The following is a 17,499-nucleotide window of genomic DNA, read 5'->3' as shown; positions in this document are numbered from 1 at the left end:
CTCCTCCTCTTTGCCCCTCCCCACTCATTCTCTCCCTCCCTCTCTCTTTCTCTCTCAAAAGTAAACGTTAAAAAATTAGAAGAAATATCTTATAAAATGCTATAAAATATATAAATTTTTACAATAGATATGTATTTTAGATTTACATACAAATGGAAATAAAAGTAATCAAAACAATTTAAAAATTATTTTAAGAGGTACTCTATTACCTAGAAAAGTCACTTATGTGGAAAAGCTGCATGTTTTAATTGAAATGGAGAGTGATCTGTTACAGCATATGATAGTGAGAGGCTTTTGTTGTTCACTTATGTTTATACTTCATTAGAGTTATACATGTTTTGAGGAGTTAGTAACTTTAAAGAAAACTTTTTTGTCCAGTGCCAAAGTCAGGGTCTGGTTTATTGCAGAGATTATAAATGAGTTGACTGGTACTGAAATAAAGTCGAAGGCTTGAAATTATTTTCCCAAAACATTACAAAAAATGATATGTTCTCAGGTGAGTTTGTAGTTTATTTAATCCCCAGTAGAGCTGATTTATAGTGACTAAAGTTTTGTGTTTTCATAATAGGAACAAAAATCATAAAACCCATCTGGGAACCTGAGAAACATTTATTGTTGCCAAAACCCCTTGAATAATATTCTCTCTGGCCATTCTCATGTGTTTAACAAATTTGTCCCCTTCTCTGTGAGAGGACTTTTCATCTCTCTTTTCCTTTTGCTGATTCAGTGGTAGAGAACTTTTGCCAAAAGAAGAATAGTATTTCTGTATGATAAAGTGATTAAGTTGGTTTATCTCATTTCGGCTGTCTTGATCTTAAATTATGTTTATGCTGTTTAACTTTGTGTTTTGTGAATATAGTTAACTCTTGAACAACATGAATTTGAACTGCGTGGGTCCACTTACATGTGGATTTTTTTCGGCACAGTATAGTACTGTAAATATTTTCTTTTCCTTTGGTTTTCTTAATATTTTCTTTCCTGTAGCATACTTTTTTGGGGAAGGAAACAGTATGTAATATATGTAATATGCAAAATATGTGTTGATCAACTTTTTGTGTTATTGATAAGGCTTTGGGTCAACAGTAGGCTATTAGTAGTTAAGTTTTGGGGGAGTCAAAAGTTATTTGTGGATTTTGACTGTGCCAGGGGTTAGAGTTTCTAACCTCCACATTGTTCAAAGGTCAACTGAATTTTGCTTAGCATCCTAACTATCCACCCAAATCTCTTAACATCTTGATAAATTGATTTTTTTCCCAGATCATCTACTAGAGTGGTATGGCTGAAATTAAACTGAATTACAGACTGGTGGTTAAATATTCCAAAATTAAAGCATGAAGGTAAAAAGCTTGAAGGACAAAAATTTACTCAACCTTGGGATAGTTTTGCTCCTTCTGGTGACAGTGTATTATTTTGGACTTGTCTTTGGTTGATGTCCAAAAGTTGAGCTCCCTTGTTTTTTTAGGGAGTGGATCGGACTGCACAACTCTCTAGAAAACAAGGCTTTTCCACTCCAAAGTCTAACCCTGTGCTTGTTCAAACCCTCACTCGCTGTTTGGGTGAACCCTACTCTTCTTTCAGTGGCTTATTGCCTAGAGTCTGAAAAGAAAGTTATGATTGGATAATACTTGAGTTTTGTGTTTTCTTTGTTACTCGAATGATGTGTATATGGTGGGTATGTTTTCTCTAATTTATTCCCAAAGGTATTAAAATAAAAGGAAGAGTGAAACAAATGTGGATGACACTGTTTTTGTGATATCTCCTTTGAGTTCCTAATGAAATTGCACGAAATAAGTTTTTCCCCCCTTTCTTTTGTATTGTGAAATTAGCTCTCACTACTGGCACATATAAGCCTTACAGTGAGTTAGCTCCAGGAATCGTTCAACTCTAGGGAGAATTTCTAGCTCATCGGAAGACCACATCTTTGACCCTTTCTCCTTGCCTTGCCGTATCCAGTTGGTTGCCTGGTACTGCTGCTTTCACATTGAAATTCACCCTTGCTTTTGCCCTATCTCCCCTTCTTTTACTATTTTAGGGCCACATAACTGTTTTCTTAACCTATTACCTTTTAAGTGGTCTCTACATCTGCCTCAGTCCTACTTCAGTTTGTTGTAAATTACTACTTCTAGATCAGTTTTGCTAAAGCTGAGCCTAGATCATGTCAGTCCGTTACTTAAAACACTGCCAACAGAAGCAGATTCAATTTAGATCCTCCCTAGCCTGGTGATTTCCCTTCATTTTTAAAAAAAGTTTATTTATTTTTGAGAGAGAGAGAGAGAGGGAATGAATCACAAGCAGGCTCCATACTGTCAGCACAGAGCCCAGTGTGGGTCTCGACCTCATGAACCACGAGATCATTACCTAAGCCCTGTTGATTTCCCTTCATTTTAAGTTTAGCCCCACTACTCTCTTTCCTATGAATTACTGATAAGCCAAGGTGAAGTACTACACCCTTATCCCTATCTACCTCTGTCTTTCCAATTTTTCTGCCTTTGGTGTCTCCCCTTCTCTTTGGAATATGTTTTGACTTTATTTCATGTGCAGATCTGATCTGTCATTTGGCAGATTTATTCTATGCCATCATGGAGTGATCTTTATGTTGTCTGATAAATGTTCTTCTCATGTGTTTTCTCAGGATCCTTTGATATTTACTTTTATCATGTACTGTAACATATATATACATATGTCATACTTTCCACCAGGTGTTAAGCTTCTCCTAGGTAGGCTCGTATCTAATTTCTACTTTCAGACAAGTCGCGAGTCCTGGAGTGGAGATTTTGGTGTGGTAGGAGCTCAATACACGTTTGTTAAATGATGAAATAAATGAATTTCTGTCTTGTGTATTCTGTTGTGAGTTTTGTATCAATAGCACCTCAACTCTCAGTCTGAAAAGGAAAAATGTAATACTGACCACAATTTTTGCTGAGCCTAAATGAAAAACTCTGAGAAAGTTTAATCATGGAGACAATCAGAATGTACTCTGTTATTTAGGATAAAACTTCTGGCAAACATGCCTGTTTTTCAAGTTCTTAATCTTTTCAGTGTAGGCTATGATTATTCCCTTTAAACATCTCACAGATTTAATAATTGAACCATTGTCTTAAAGTGGTTTATAACTTCATGAAGAAACCAAACTCTTGAAATAAAAGGCCAACAAAGGTGAGAGTAATTCAGTTTCACACCTTACTTTTTTATCCATTCCTGTCATTAGAGTACAGTTTTCAAGGCTTGTGTAAAATAACAACCTATGAGTGAGACAATGAGATCTTTCTGATACTTTCATTTAAAAAATGAAAAGGGCCTCAAAAGCCATCCTTCAGCACATTGTTTTTTATTAAGCTCCATGGTAATTATGAATATTTTTAATAGTATGAATGATGCTATCTTTTCTTTACCTGCTTTTTTTCTAATTTATTTTGCACAGTTTTCTGTGCTAAAGTGAATTAGATTCACTGTTGGTTATTAGGGTAATATCAAGTGATTTTTTTTTTTTAAATGTTTACTTTTGAGAGAGAGAGAGACAGAGCATGAGCATGAGCATGTGCAGGGGAGGGACAGAGACAGAGGGAGACACAGAAACTGAAGCAGGCTCTAGGCTCTGAGCTGTCTGTGCAGAGCCTGATGCGGGGCTCGAACCCATGAGCTGTGAGGTCATGACCTGAGCTGAAGTTGGACGCCTAACTGACTGAGCCACCCGGGCGCCCCAATATTAAGTGATTCTTACTCCAGGTTTTTATAATGAATCAAATCCAATTAAAAATATGAAATTTACAAGTAATTATGGTAGTGGAACTATTTTGGGTATTATTTAGCTCCTGAGAGTAAAATAAATAAAACTGCACAAAAATTTGAAAAATAGTGAAAGGTGACTTTGGTCAGAATCCTCAGGAAATTTTTGTACTGTGTTTAGCTTAGTTCATTTTGCTGTGTGCTCAGATTCTGGAGTATGCCAGCATTGGACAAAGGACTGACAATATGATTACTATTTAGAGATGTTCATTGTTTGAGAAGAAATTCAACAGAATCTTGAATGTTCTCATGACATGTTTGGAATAATTTGGTAGAGACTATTTTAAATCATACATACATTTTATATGCTAATGTCTTAAAATGTTGTTTTGGTTTCCAGATATGATATTTAAGATACTTCCATGGAAATGTCGTGTTCTAATTTTTGCCAATAGTAGCATCCTATACCATATTTGTTAGAACTTTTGAAAATTGATGGATAGCCATGATGTTAATTTGCTTACTTTACCTCATTTTGATTGATTCTCTTAAATATTTCCACAGAAATGCATTTTTCATTTATTTCTTTTTTGTTGTAGGTATTTTTTTTTTTTAATTTTTTTTTTCAACGTTTATTTATTTTTGGGACAGAGAGAGACAGAGCATGAACAGGGGAGGGGCAGAGAGAGAGGGAGACACAGAATCGGAAACAGGCTCCAGGCTCTGAGCCATCAGCCCAGAGCCTGACGCAGGGCTCAAACTCACGGACCGCAAGATCGTGACCTGGCTGAAGTCGGACGCTTAACCGACTGCGCCACCCAGGCGCCCCTGTTGTAGGTATTTTAATGAGAGAGTCTCTTGATAAAATTTATACAAGTAGAATTGCTGTTTTGTCTTAATGGTGGAAGAATGACTTGTAACATGTACCTGATTATCTCCCTTATGTTGTGTGCTTTTTGATAAGCATACATCAATTTATTGTACCAACATTATTCTTTTGTTTTCAATATATGAAATTTATTGTCAAATTGATTTCCATACAACACTCAGTGCTCATCCCAAAAGGTGCCCTCCTCAATACCCATCACCCACCCTCTCCTCCCTCCCACCCCCCATCAACCCTCAGTTCTCAGTTTTTAAGAGTCTCTTATACTTTGGCTCTCTCCCACTCTAGCCTCTTTTTTTTTTCCTTCCCCTCCCCCATGGGTTTCTGTTAAGTTTCTCAGGATCCACATAAGAGTGAAAACATTTGGTGTCTGTCTTTCTCTGTGTGGCTTATTTCACTTAACATCACACTCTCCAGTTCCATCCACATTGCTACAAAGGGCCATATTTTGTTCTTTCTCATTGCCATGTAGTACTCCATTGTGTATATAAGCCACAATTTCTTTATCCATTCATCAGTTGATGGACATTTAGGCTCTTTCCATAATTTGGCTATTGTTGAGAGTGTTGCTATAAACATTGGGGTACAAGTGCCCCTATGCATCAGCACTCCTGGATCCCTTGGGTAAATTCCTAGCAGTGCTATTGCTGGGTCATAGGGTAGGTCTATTTTTAATTTTCTGAGGAACCTCCACACTGCTTTCCAGAGCGGCTGCACCAATTTGCATTCCCACCAACAGTGTATGAGGGTTCCCGTTTCTCCACATCCTCTCCAGCATCTATAGTCTCCTGATTTGTTCATTTTGGCCACTCTGACTGGCGTGAGGTGATATCTGAGTGTGGTGTTGATTTGTATTTCCCTGATGAGGAGCGGCGTTGAGCATCTTTTCATGTGCCTGTTGGCCATCTGGATGTCTTCTTTAGAGAAGTGTCTATTCATGTTTTCTGCCCATTTCTTCACTGGGTTATTTGTTTTTCGGATGTGGAGTTTGGTGAGCTCTTTATAGATTTTGGATACGAGCCCTTTGTCCGATATGTCATTTGCAAATATCTTTTCCCATTCCATTGGTTGCCTTTTAGTTTTGTTGGTTGTTTCCTTTGCTGTGCAGAAGCTGTTTATCTTCATAAGGTCCCAGTAGTTCGTTTTTGCTTTTAATTCCCTTGCCTTTGGGGATGTGTCAAGTAAGAAATTGCTACGGCTGAGTGTACCAACATTATTCTATAGAAAGAGAACTCCTGTTCTTTCTTTCGTTCGTTCTTTCTTTCTTTCTTCTTCTTCTTCTTTTCTTTTCTTTTTTTTTTTTTTTTTTGAGGTTACTTCATGCAGTCTTGGTTAATAGAATATGAAGTGAGATCTTACGGGGTGGCAGAGAATGTTTGGTTTAGCCTGGGGGCATATGGAGAATGGGCTATTTCTTCACAAAGAATTTTTAAGAATCTTAGAATGGTTTGCCACTGTAATTATGAACAACTGTAGCTTGCTTAATTTTTATTTTCTATTTTAAATGCTCAGATGATTTTACTTTCATCTATAAAATGTTAAAAGTATAGTCTAATTAGAATAGTATGTGTCTAAGAAATACTTTTGGTCCATTTAGTTTCTTTTTCCTTTTCCTACCTAATCAAAAGGTGTGTAAACCTAGAAAACATGCAGAGAACCCTGGACCTTCTCTTTTTGTCATTTTTCACTATTATTTCATATTTTCCCTAGTATTATTGTCTTTTTTAATGTTTATTAATTTTGAGAGAGAAATTGAGAGAGACAGCATGAGCAGGGGAGGGACAAAGAGAGAGACAGAAAGAGAGAGAGAGAGAATTCCAGGCAGGCTCCCTGCTGTCAGGGCAGAGCCTGACATGGGGTTGGATCCCACAAACCCTGAGGTTATGACCTGAGCTGAAATCAAGAGTCAGACGCTTAACTAACTGAGCCACCCAGGCACCCTTCCTCTGTATCATTGTTAAGATGACTTTATGAGACAACTGTCAATATTGTTTAATGTTAGCTATTCACCTATATGAGTAGGAAAAAAGTTTTTCCTTTATGGGTGTGTGTGTATAGACAAACCACTGCTTTGATAGAAGGAGATTATATTTGCTTGATATTAATATTAAAACATTTTTTTCTCCCTTTAAATAATTGGCTTCTGATGGGGTGTCTGGGTGGCTCAGTCGGTTAAGCATCTGACTTCGGTTCAGATCATGATCTCACAGTTCATGAGTTTGAGCCCTGCGTCAGGCTCTGTGCTGCTGACAGCTCAGAGCCTGGAACCTCCTTGGATTCTGTGTCTCCTTCTCTTTCTCTGCCCTCCTCTGCTCAAGCTTTCTCTCTCTCTCTCTCTCTCTCTCTCTCAAAAATAAATAAACATTAAAAAATTTATAAAAATTGGCTTCTGATAATTTTGTGACTTAAAGTATCAAGAACCCAACTTTTAAAGTGGTATTCTTTAATATTTTGTAAATACTACATACCCAACTTGGTATATTTTGCTGGGTAATTGCTATTATCTCTGTTTTAGAATTCATATATCCCATTCTTCCTCCATTTCCACAGCATTATTCAGTAATTAATTGGATAGCCTGGAACAGTCTTTAACAAGTTGGATATCTCCAAGATTCCTTCCCCAGGTCTAATATTTTACAAGTCTTTGATTTTAACTTACACTACTTCTCAACTACGGCTGAAAGGTAGCACCAGTCTAATTTTTAGGGTAATGTTTACCCTTTCTTACATTATCCTAAATTGAGTGGAAAACTATTTGTAAAATAACAACCCCAAAATATCTAGCTTTTATTCTCTGGGGAAAGATAATTGTAGAATACTTTTTTCTATTTGATATGTTTTTACTTTGGAAAACCCTATTGGGAAAGTAGATTTCCAGACAGCTTGAAACTGACAAATGGGCATTTTGACAGGTATTCCTGGAAGGGGAGCTACAAGCACCAATCATTTCAGTTTCCTTATTACAACAACTATGTTTAGTAGAGACTAAGACATATCACAGTTTGACACAAGTATTTTGTGTTGGGGGATGGGTGAATATAAAACTTTTTTAATGTATTGGAAAAATAGGGCATTTGCTTTGCTATTATGAAGAATAGAGAAACTAACAGTGTTGGTATGAAGTACTTTTTTATGGCTTCAGCATGACCTGTTATTGTGAACTTTTGTGTCTTCCATTCAGTAGGATGTTCCTAGAGGAGGGTTTAATTTGTACTGCTCTTTGTCATTTAATGGCTTTGTCCTCTGTACAACCTGTGGCTTTAGAACAGAAAACTTCAAAGTAAGTGTTAGCAGAAACAAATTTTGTGGGATTCTTTTTTTTTTTTTTTTTTTGCATAAAATACCACTGGTAAGTAGTATTCTCTAGACCTCAGTGGAAGTAGTCTATTTCTAGAAAATTAATTTGTGAACAAGATAGACCTGAACTCTCTTGGTTCTATTTACATCTCATTCTCTTTCCGTTTTATAAGCTTCTCATTAGCATGAATGCATTTTAAATAATATTCTTTAGGGCTCCTTAACTGTAGAAGCACAGTGTTGTTTTTTGAGTGGAATACAAGAAGCAATCCTGCAGTCTCTTGTTGTTCACTTCACACCAAATGTCAGCAGCTGCCACATTGTTTTTCTCCACCACCGTCATCACTGTTGCTGCTGCCCTCTTCATCAAAAATAAGAGATATTTGACTGATTTGTAGGATTTGTGAAAAATAGAAATCCGAGAATCTTACAAATGTGACTTGGTGTTTAAAGTTAGAGGAAATGTTATGAATAGCTACAGCTTAAGACTAATTCCATAGGACACCTGGGTGGCTCAGTCGGTCAGGCATCCGACTTCAGCTCAGGTCATGATCTCCTGGTTCATGAGTTTAAGCCCCACGTTGGCTCTGTGCTGACAGCTCTGGAGCCTGGAGCCTGCTTCGGATTCTGTGTCTCCTTCTCTCTGTTGCTCCCCCGCTCGCTCCCATTCTCTCTCTCTCTCAAAAATAAATAAACATTAAAAAAAAGACTAATTCCTTTTGAGTGATTTTGCCTATTTCAGAGAATCAAGTTTAGATGTGTATGTGAATGACCCTATGGAGTCTTATTTCATTTGTTTGAGCCTGGATGAAAATCAGTTTCATTTAGCTTTTAACTTGGACAGGGGTCTTATGGTCGGTAACACATTCTTTTTTTTTCTTAAGCTTCTTTTTTAAACACTGAGACAAATCATCGAAGAGCATTAATTTCTCTGATAAAACTTTTCTCCAAGTGTAGACATATATCTAAAAAATACTATTGCCTTATAGAAGACTTTTGTAATTTCTTTAACTCCCTGTATAATGATCACATTGTTTTATGAAGAAATTTGTTTCTCCAGTTTTTGCTTTTTTTTTTTTTTTGCTGCCATCCTATTTCTCCCTCTTTCATCCCCAGTCATTTCAACATCTCATACTTTTATCCTACTTTATCTAGTTGAAGCTTTACCAAGCCGAGAAAATACAATCTTTATGACTTACAGTCATAGACTTAAGAGAGAAGAGGTCTAATAGAATTCCTACTGATTTTGGCAAGTTTCTTAATTTTATGCTTTTGCCTAGAACCTTGTTGATTTGAACAGATTGTCTCTTGACCTCCTCCCATCTACCTACTGATAGCTTTTCTGATGAAGTATCTTTTATACTCCAGCATTGTACAAATACTGTGCTGAGTATTGTTATGGATAAAAAAAAATGAGTAAGTCATGGTTTGTTTTACTGTAGCAGGGAAACGACTTAGAAGATAAATAATCTTATATATTTTAATAGAAAATTATGGAGGCTTAAATAAGTGGAGGAGGCATGGGATAGTATGTCCTGAGTGTGAAATGAGTCTGGAATTTGTGACTTTGAAGTCTAAATTAGAACAGTGGCATTATGTTGTGGAAGGGCTACACTAAAATTTTATACCAGGCTAAAATGAGATGGAGAAAGGAAGATGCCATATAGCAGGTGTCTGTGTAGCCTTGTGAATTTGTCTTGTTTTAGTTTTATCATCTAAGTGAGAGGAGCATAATTACCTTTACAAAGCCACTTAGAGTTGAGAATCTTTGAGTATTTTCCATTAAGAATCCAGGCCGCTTGTTGTAAATACAGCACCATCACTGTGGTGCAAGATGGTAGGTTGCCTTGCATGTCAAGTCTGTTCCTGCCTCTCATTCTCATGCCCTAAGGATCCTTTGTTGGAAGACGAAGGCAACTGTCAGGCTATTTCTGTGTTCTCTAATAGGTGCAGTGTCTCCGTTTAGTTTGGAACTGATCCAGATGTGTCATCCTTTAGGGTTCTTAAATATTATGCCTTGCCTTGTTTTTTTCACATTTCATTGCCTTGCCTTGTTTTTATGGCCAACTTGGAAAGTTGAGTGTTCGAACCCAGTCAGATGTCATTATTTGATATTAGCATACACACCTATTCTTCTTTTTACCCAGCTATGATTATGACTTGTCTTCTTCCTAAAAAAAACTCTCTATTTTAAAATATAAGTCTGTATCAGAAACATCTAATCATAATTTTATAGTGAAAACACAACTTGAAATTTAAAAGAGCTTAAGAATTTTTTTAGTATAGAAGATTTAATTTGTGGATGCTCGTATCTTTTTATTTATTTATTTTTCATTTCAATATAACTTTTTTGTATATTTTTAAATTCATATTAAATACATTAGACATTCAGCATTTTATTGTATAGAATCATTTCTGTGTGGAAGCAGATCAAGATTCTGAAAATATAGCTAATTGCTATGTTAAAAGCATTGTATAACTAGGATGTTAACTAGGCTGAATATGGTGATCATTTTGTAATATATACAAATATTGAGTCATAATGTTATACACCTGAAACTAATATAATGTTATATGTCAACTATACCTCATTAAAAAAAAAAAAAGTAGGAGGGGCGCCTGGATGGCTCAGTCGGTTGAATGACTCTTGATTTTGGCTCAGGTCATGATCTCATGGTTTGTGAGATAGAGCCTTGCATAGGGTTCTGTGCTGACAGCGTGGAGCCTGCTTGGGATTTTCTCTTTCCCTTTCTCTCTGCCCCTTTCCTGCTGGTGCTTGCTCTCTCAAAATAAATAAACATTAAAAAAAAGGATATCTGGAAATAGTAAAAAAAAATGGGGGGCATGATATAACTTTATTCGTCAAGAAGTAATCCTTTTTTTAAAAAAATTTTTTTTAATGTTTATTTATTTTTGAGACAGAGAGAGAGACAGAGCATGAATGAGGGAGGGTCAGAGAGAGAGGGAGACACAGAATCCAAAGCAGGCTCCAGGCTCTGAGCTGTCAGCACAGAGCCCTACGCGGGGCTCGAACTCACGGACTGTGAGATCATGACCTGAGCCGAAGTCGGCCGCTTAACCAACTGAGCCACCCAGGCGCCCCCATCAAGAAGTAATTCTGCTTCCCAATTAAATGAACAGATTTTCCATTTTTAGTGTTTTTGTTTTGTCTTTTTTTTTTTTCAGTCTCTACACCCAGCACAGGGCTTGAATTTACAACCCTGACGTCAAGAGTTGCATACTCTACCAATTGAGCCAGCCAGGCACCCCTCTACAGATGTTCTTTTTTAAACTTAATCAGTTAATCAAAACATACTTTTGGGGATACTTTTGGTGTATCATAGCACTCTGTTGGTTCCTGTGTGAAATCCATTGAAAATGTAGGGTTATATAGTACCAAGCCACAAAACATGAAACCAAAGCTAATTTTGATAATCTGATTTATGTGAGAAGTATACTGTATACTAGGTATTAAGAAGAAAAACAATTACTTCCCCCACATCTTTCTATTAAAATTTTTTTAAACCTATGGAAAAGTTGAATGAATGGTACATACAGTAAACACCCATATATGCTTCATCTAAATTCCTCAGTGTCAACACTGTATCATATTTGAATTATGTTTTTTTCTCCCTCCCCCCATATGTGTGTGTTGTGCATCTGTATACAGATATACATACATGTGTGCTTCTTTTTTTCCCTTAATCATTTCATTGTAAGCTGTAGATATCAGGGTGCTTAATCCCTGACTACATTACCTCCGAATTACAGGACATTCTCCTACATAAGCACTGTACCACTTTTATAATAAAACATTTTTAATAGTGATTTTGTACTATCACCAACTATATAAGCCATTTTCAAATTTCTCCAGTTGTACTAAAATTGCCTTTCATAGATTTTGTTCATTTGCATGAGCTAAGATCTAACAAGGCAGATGCATTGTATATGCTTATCCTGTCTTTTCTGGACAGGCCTCCTCTGATCTATACCTATGCTGTCCAATATGATAGCCACTAGCTGTATGTGACTAAATTTAAGTAGATTAAAATTAACAAAATTAAAAACTTATTTCCTTAGTCACACTAGCTCCGCTTCAAGTGCTCGGTAGCCATATGTGGCTAGTGGCCACTCTGTTGGACATCACAAATTCAGACCATTTCTATCATCAGAGAAAGTTCTATTGGACAGATCTAGGACATGTCCCACCCCCTTTTGTCTTTCATGAAATTTGATTTATTTTTTTGAAGCATTCAGGCTGGTTGTCTTGTTGAATTTTCCACATTATGAGTTTGACTTGATTGCTCCTTAGTGATTTGATTCCAGTTGTGGCAGATAATTTCTTTCAAAGAAAGCTGCACTAATATATTTAGCCCATCTCACCTGAGAGGTGGAGCCTTTGTTCCCTCCCTGTGGGAGGGCATGATGGGCAAGGACTTGTGCCAGCTGATCATTGCAGTGCGGTGGAAGTATACCATATGCCTTAAGACTTCCTCACTCACTCCTGGAATGCTTACCTTTGGGACCCAACTACCACCTTGTGAGGAAGCCTAGGTCTTATGAAGATGTTACACAGTACCAGTTCAGGTCTCAGCTGACAACCTGATGTGCCAGTGAATGGGCCTTCAGATGATTCAGTTCTTCTAGTTGACGTCTTAGATGTAGTACCGTAGAGACATGCAGTCCCAGCTGGGGTCTGTCTGAATTCCTGATGCACAGAAACAGAGAAAGCTCATAGATTATTGTTATTTTTTCAAGTTGCTAAGTTTTGAGGAATTTTCACAGTAATTCTGAGCTGTGAAATTAGCAGTAAATAGCTCATACACAGATTAAACAATTTAGCAAGGGTGCTACATTAGTGATGGTGTGAATTTCCTATTGCATCACATCAGGAGGAATGTGATGTCAGTGTGACTTAACTGGTGATGTTTGATCACTTGGTTAAGGTGGTATCCATCATCTCTCTCCATCATAAATACCTTTTTCCTTTTGCAATTAATAAGCAACGTGAGGGAAATGTAACTTTGCGAATAATACAAGCTTCCATCAAGTTCTGGGTCAACATTTCACTCTATGCTGTTGTTTTGAGTGGATTTAAAAATGGAAACAATCTTAGAAATCATTTTACTCTTGTCATTTTGCGCCCTGATTTAATAAATATTGTTAGGTTTCCATTGGAGATACTGCCTTGAAACTAGGGACATAGAAATACAAGAGATTTGATTTTATAGCCTTGGAGCTTATGGATGAAAACTAACATGACTGGAATTCACAAGGATTGACCGAGTGGTACATTTGTGTTCCAAGATGATTCAACTAAGATATTTTATTTTCCAGGAGAGTAAAATGATGTCATTATGGTAACTGTATACTGGAATTTAAGACTGGTCATTGGTGCTGCCTGAATTATACTTTTATCAGGCAGGTTTGAAATTAAAAACAGATTTTTTTAAGTGCACTTTTATATTAGTAGTTCTGTGAGTTTTGATGTATCTTTTTCTAAATATAGAAATGTATGTGTTTTAAAATACATATCTATCATGGCCCAAATTTCTTATTATTAAATACTTAGCGAATAGTAATGTTTATGAATTAAAGACTGTAAGGATACTGTTGTGTGATATTTATTTATTTATTTATTTAAAGTTTATTTATTTATCTTGAGAGAGAGAGAGACAGCATGAGCAGGGGAGGGGCAGAGAGAGAGAATCTCAAGCAGGCTCCACACTGTTAGTGCAGAGACCAATGCGGGGCTTGAACTCAAATCATGAGATCATGACCCACGCCGAAATCAAGAGTTGGACACTCAACTGACTACACCACCCAGCACCCCCATTGAATAATATTTTAAAGATATGGGGTACAGTGCTTTAAGGAACCTTGGTAGCATCAAACATAGGGCCCAAATAGTTGTTGAGGGAGTTCTGTACAGATAAACCATGCTTCACACCCTCTGTTACTTGATTATGAATAGAATACATAATAAATGATCTCTATGGGGATTTAAAAGTTCTGTCAATAAGGACCATCATCTTCTTATAGTTGTTTGTTTATTTTGTTCTGGGATATAAGAATGATAGAAGCACTTTTTGTTTGATTTGGTTTGAAAATGGTAAATTTACAGATTTATCTGTTCTGAATTCTATTTACAGTTCTTGGTAAGACATACAATACAAATAAGAAGGAATAAATCCCACACTATAAAATCCTGGAATCATAACTGGGTTTCTGATAGATCAGTAATGCGAAAAAAGTACTAAATATGCCACATTATGTATTGTATAATCCAAACAGTTGTACATGTGGTTCTTGAAATGGTGTTAAACTTTCCCCAAAGAATGACTTCATCCCTATCTGTGTTATGAAAACACAGTAAAAATTTTAAAACTTTTTCAGCAAGTTCCTATTGTGAATTTGGGATGTTGGGATTTCCTCATTCTAAAAACACTCCTTTAAGCCCTGCAATAAGGATTGATTTCTATTTATTGCTTTAATCATTTTAGTGTATCATAATGGGTCTACTTAGAGTACTTCATTGTTGTCTCTTTTTGGTGAAACTCTGTTGTTTAGACAACTCTGCTAATGTTATTAAGTTCATGATATTTAATTCCTCTGTGGACTATACAGTTTCATTTGTTACTTGCTCTCAGACTGAATATTTAGCAACATTTTCTTCCATGTAACTTTGGTTACAGGAAAAATTCCAGGACAGAGTGAATGGATCAATCAACTACTTAGAGAAGAGTATCAGAGTACAACTCTTGCTAAGTAAAATGGTGTACCTTTAGACAGAGGGGAAATGTGATTGGAGCTCCTTCGGAATCATATAAAATATGTGAGTAATGGTAGTTAGCTGGGGAAAGAGCAATCAAAATATAAATGAGTTCTGGAAAGTGGAAAATGCTAAGGCATGTGATGATAGGAAGGCCTCATTCTGGGATGGTGAGATAAATGTGCAAGAATACGGGATTATTTAAGAAATGGAGCAAAACTGAGGAGTGAAGAGTCAATGGAGGGATAGAAAGAGATCGTTAGGGTAGGTGTGAATGTTGGCAGACAGGAAAGCAGGAGAGGAGAGAGTAAGCCTGTTAAATTTTGAAGCAGAGCTGTGAGCTTGGGTGCTTAAGAAACAGAAACTAGTTTAAGGATTTGCTGAGTGGGAAACCTATAGAATGAGACATCACTGCTTCAGGTGGTTGCAAGATGAATACTTTCAAGTGTCTGGAGAAAGGGCTGGTTTTCCACAATCTCAAGACAGAAAGCATTGGCTGACAAACTTTGAAAGTCTCCAAAAGTGTGCCTACATGTGAGTCATGCCCTCTACATGGACCTTTGGTAAATGTCATTCAAAAACAACTATTCGAATGGAGTCTGATGCAGGCCTTGTTTCCAAGAAAGGTGAGATTGTGGCCTGAGCCGATACCAAGAGTTGGACACTTAACTAACTGACTGAGCCACCCAGGTGCCCCACTCTCCTGACATCTTTAGCCAGTAGGATCAAGCACACTTGACCTCAGACATACCATTTCTGGGTATGTGCACATCAGGCCAGTGAGGTATTTTGGTGGAGAGGGTAGTAAGGGTGAGGAACTGTGGTCTCAAGGACTTAGGCGTTAGAGGGAGAGCATTCCTTTCCTTCAGAGGGAAAGAGGGAGAAGAGGGTATGTGGCAGGAATTCCCAGGGAGCCTAATGATTGCCCTGGCCTCTTCACATCACAACATCACATTACACGTTGCTGAGCCAGTCTGTATCCCTGTCTCTAACACATGGGGAAAAAGTAAAGCTAATATTGTTGCTCGTAGAGATTTTTTTTGGGGGGGTGTGGTTCTTTCATGTATTTTGTTTACATTTTTAGCTAAATCTTATGGATAGTTTGCTTGAAATACATGGAGTTGGGTGTTCAGGGACAAGAGTTATCATATCCAGTTACGGAAAACGTTTGACAGTTATTTGGATGTCTTTATCATGTGTTAGCACACATGACTGTTACTCTGTTCACCCAGGATCTAAAGCTGAATACCTATTCACTTATTCCCCATTTACTGTTCAGCCATGTCAACTACTATATCCTCAGATGAGCTACTAAATAAAACAGGAATATCTTATTATGTGACTCATCCTTCTGTTTTTTCCCCTGTATTTCAGATTTATAATGGTGTGGTGTGAAGAGATCCAGGATTTCCATTTCTGCTTTCCCTTTCCTGCCAAGCTCATGACCCCTGCCAATTCCATCCTTTCCTTCCATTTGCCTGTTTTGGTTTGGGTTCTGGACTCTTTGGGAGTTTATAGAACAGGAGCCATTTACACTCCCCCCCCCCCCCCCAAAATGGGACAAGTATCTTAATTGAGGTCAGGCCAACACCAACTGTGACAGAATCTTCCCCTCATCCGCCTGGCACAGGGGAAGAATTCATACACTAGAAGAATGGTGTGAAACTGTGCCTCCTAACAGTGGCCATTGGGATAAAGCTAATGCCCAGTTGGAGGCACAACACAGTGACTTCTTTTGCCAGGCTTGATTGTTCTGCTTGGTTCCAAGCCAGATGGCAACCTGGTGGGTGACCCATTGGCTCTCGCCTTTCCCCAACCCACTCATGTCTAAGATAAAATGTCCAGCTGTCCCTTTGCAGGACTTACCCTGTGGAAACAGTAATTGCCCTCACTGTTATTTGATATTTACATAATTTTGTTTAAATTTGTAACTATAGTACTATCAATATGACTTTATTAGTAGTGTGAAAGCTTCAAATTGCTTGCCAGAATTCAAGAATGAAATCCATTTAACACGAGGCTGTTTAAAGTATTAAAAGAACTTAGGGATTGAGCGTAGGAGAGGAAGTGTGAAGATGTGAATTATTGAACTAGTGTAGTTCATGTGCTATAAAAAGTTATTTTGATCACTAGAAATACTTGTACCGAGGTTTGCAGTCGTTTTTAATACCTTTTATCCTTCAGTCACTCTCTGACATATGTAAGTCAGAAATGAACATCCCAGGTTTCCCTCACGTGGACATATATCTGCTGCCTCTGAAGGTACTTAGGCTTTTGTGCCTGGGTTATTGTATAATATTCAGGATGCCTTATTTGAACAATGATAATAGATAGCTGTTATCTATTGATAATAATGTATGGCTGTTATGATTTGTTTTTAAGTCTGAAATGTAGTTGGAGGTATATGAAGAAATCAAGAGAGAATTCTGAAAAACAAAGTCCTGGTTGTTTTGCAGAACTTCATCTGCATAGGTCTTCCATTTTAACACTAGCTTTGCTTTCTGCGATGATGATGCATTACTAATAGCATTTTTACAATTACTTTTTATTTAATTAAAAAATCTTCTCGAAAGTAACAGAGAAAGCCCAGGAACTTTATTGATGATATTTCTGGACACACTTTTGTTTTTAAACAAAGCTGAATTACTTTGGTAGGTTTGGGGAGAGAACACTTATTCCTGCTAGCCAACACTGGGGTCTCTTATTTACCACTGGATTTGTAGCTGTAGGAAATATCCTGATTTCTTAAGGATACAGTTACAGCCTGAAGCACATTTCTGTAAGATACAGTGCTGTAAATAAATGGCCGTTATCCTAC

At 37.1% G+C, this 17,499-nt stretch overlaps 1 protein-coding gene across 3 annotated transcripts in view; it reads left to right on the top strand.

Annotated features, from left to right (window-relative positions):
* The window catches only part of EPS8 (epidermal growth factor receptor pathway substrate 8), a 193,140-nt gene that overhangs the window by 29,751 nt on the left and 145,890 nt on the right, over positions 1-17,499 (top strand). The gene's annotated exons all lie outside the window — the stretch shown is intronic.

Source organism: Prionailurus viverrinus, chromosome B4 (genome assembly GCF_022837055.1).
Source record: "Prionailurus viverrinus isolate Anna chromosome B4, UM_Priviv_1.0, whole genome shotgun sequence".
NCBI classification, from domain to species: Eukaryota; Metazoa; Chordata; class Mammalia; order Carnivora; family Felidae; genus Prionailurus; species Prionailurus viverrinus.
The sequence above is the reverse complement of the archived record's forward strand: the minus strand, read 5'-3'. Positions and strand labels throughout refer to the sequence as shown.